Consider the following 2,679-nt stretch of genomic DNA (forward strand, 5'->3'; position numbering starts at 1 on the left):
TAAGAAAAGCAATCCGTGTAATTCATCACATTAATAAAACAAAGAACAAGAACCACATGATCCTATCAATTGATGCAGAAAAGGCCTTTGACAAAATCTAACACCCTTTCCTGATTAAAACACTCAACAAAATAGGAATAGAGGGGACTTTCCTCCACATAGTAAAAACTATATACAGCTCCTCGTGATGGCAGCTCCCCCATCGCCATCCGGGCAGCACGCCTGCCCACGTTGCACTTCCCACCTTGGGTTTGGGCCGTGGGGGACCCGCGCATCGCCTGACATCATAACCAGTCGTCTGGTCTCTGCCTCCTTCTAGTTCGTGGGACAAGTTGTTGGCGCAAATGGATCTGGAGCTGTGGTAATGGATATCCCAGTAGGCTGACTGCACTTCAGTCCCTGGGCTGTGATGGATATCCGGAAATTTTTTTTTGGTTATACCAAGTGGAAATAAACTGGTAAATGAAGCAGTGAAAAAGAATGAGAAAATAAAGTCTACTGAAGAAACTCTGAAAACAAAGAAAGGAATAAAAGAACTTAACGTAAATAGTTCTTGCCAAGATGATGACTTCAAACAGAAACAACCAAACAAGAGAAAGAGGATCGTTTATGATTCAGATTTGGAACCAGAGGAGACAGTGCAGGTTAAAAAATGCCAAAAAGCAACCAGGAAAAACACCACTATCTTCCAACCTGATAAAATCCTGTGAAAATATCCCGTTACTTTTATTTCAGAATCTGATGAAGAAGATAGCCTTACGTGTAAGAAACCAGCTGTTAAAAGAGAATGAAGGATCTGTAAGTAGTTATCTTGGAGCATCAAACGTGAAGAAGAGTGAGGAAAATGCTAAGACCATGAACAAGCCTTTATCGCCAATAAAACTGACACCCACATCTGTGCTTTGTTATTTTGGAGGTGGAAGTGTCCACAGATCAGCCAAGAAGATGGTGGCAAGCAATAGAAAAGATAATTCACGAAATACAGATTCCATGTTAAATGCTGAAGCAATTGCCAAGCAACTGCGACTTGATGAAGATGCAGAGTTGGAGAAGCAACTACATGACGATGAAGAGTTGGCCAAAACATTAGCTATGTTGGATGAAGAACCCAGGACCAAAAAGACTCGAAAGGATCTAGAAGAGAAAGAAGCACCATCTGTAGAAGCCAATTTAAGTAAATCAGACAAATAAAAGTATCCCAATAAAGAAAAAACAGAACAGGATTTGGAGGAAGGAAAGAGTTGCTGTCCTAAGAAACAAGCCAGAAGGGAAAGTTCAAAAACATCTCCACAGTCTTCTAAGTCAGCAGTTCATGAAACAGGCCAAGCCTTTCCCTCAAAGGCCAGTACTAAGTTGGTGCTTGGTGGGGCGGGGGGGGGGGAGTTCTTCAAAAAAAGCAGAGCCTGGAGGCTCACAGAGACCAGATGGTCCTGTTGGACTGAAAGGAGAGATAAAAACTCCCAAGAAAACAAAAAGTTCACCACCAAAATCTCCAAGCCCTGAAGATTAAGAAGGGAAATGCACTAATTATCAAGCTTATTGAAGCTATCTAAATAAAGAAGGCCCCAAAGCTCTGGGATCTAAAGATAGCCCGAAAGGAGCTGACAATTGCTTGGAAGGCCTCATATTTGTAATCACAGGAGTGCTGGAGCCCATTGAGCATTATGGGGGGAAAGTAACCGGAAATGTTAGCAAGAAGACAAACTATCTGGTCATGGGCCGGATAGCGGCCAGTCCAAGAGCAACAAGGCTGCAGCCTTGGGAACAAAAATTATTGATGAAGGTGGCTTACTGGATCTGATTCGACCTATGCCAGGCAAGAAGTCCAAGTACGAAATAGCAACTGAAGCTGAAATGAAGAGAGGAAAGTCCAGATTGGAGCGAACACCCCAAGAAAATGGCCAAGGGAAAAGAAAATTTAGTCCCAACAAGAAGGGCTCAGAATCTAAAAAGTGCAAGCTGACTACCAGATGAGACTGCTCAGGAAAATCAGTAAAAAAGGAAAGCAGTGTGGTTCCGAAGGACCTGGACTTTGAGGAGTGGGGACTGAGGAATCAGGTGTTCACAGTGAGGCTTTGAATATGCCTGACGACAGCCAGGAACACAAGGTGGAAACTTTTCTCTGGGTTGATAAATAAATATAAGCCAACCTCACTCAAGAACATAATTGGACAGCAGGGTGACCGGAGCTGTGCCAACAAACTCCTACACTGGATTCGAAACTGGCACAAGAGTCCATCTGAAGATAAAAAACATGCAGCAAAGGTTGGTAAATTTGCCAGCAGAGATGGCAGCCCTAGTTTTGTGTTGGTTTTTTTTTTCTTCGTTTTTTTAAATTAAATTTTATTAGTTTTAATGAAAATTTACAGAGATTTTTGGTTCTCATTCATTCATTGTTGCACTATTTTCTCTACCCTCCTCCCCAGTTCGTTCTTCTCCCCCCCAGAATGTCTGTTTTAATTGTCCAATTGCCACAGTGCTTGTCAAAGCCAGTTCTGATTAATCTCCTTTGCCATTCCCTATCACTCCTCCCTGAGAGAGACTTCACCCTGATTCATAAGGAAAAGGGGATGGCATATTCTCTTAGTTACTTCCTGCTGAAAAGGGACGCTGTGGGTTTCAGGGTGAAGATCTTCTCTCACTACTCTAAAGGGCCCCTTTGGCAGTAGGAAACACATA

The 2,679-nt window shown here is 42.7% G+C and overlaps 1 pseudogene; it reads left to right on the plus strand.

The window, feature by feature from the left end:
- The first annotated feature begins 409 nt into the window (after positions 1 to 409).
- The window catches only part of LOC102861558, a 5,500-nt pseudogene continuing 3,230 nt past the window's right edge, over positions 410 to 2,679 (plus strand).

The sequence above is a fragment of the Elephantulus edwardii genome, unplaced genomic scaffold (assembly GCF_000299155.1).
Source record: "Elephantulus edwardii isolate Elephantulus edwardi_28Jun2011 unplaced genomic scaffold, EleEdw1.0 scaffold00239, whole genome shotgun sequence".
In the NCBI taxonomy this organism is placed as follows: domain Eukaryota; kingdom Metazoa; phylum Chordata; class Mammalia; order Macroscelidea; family Macroscelididae; genus Elephantulus; species Elephantulus edwardii.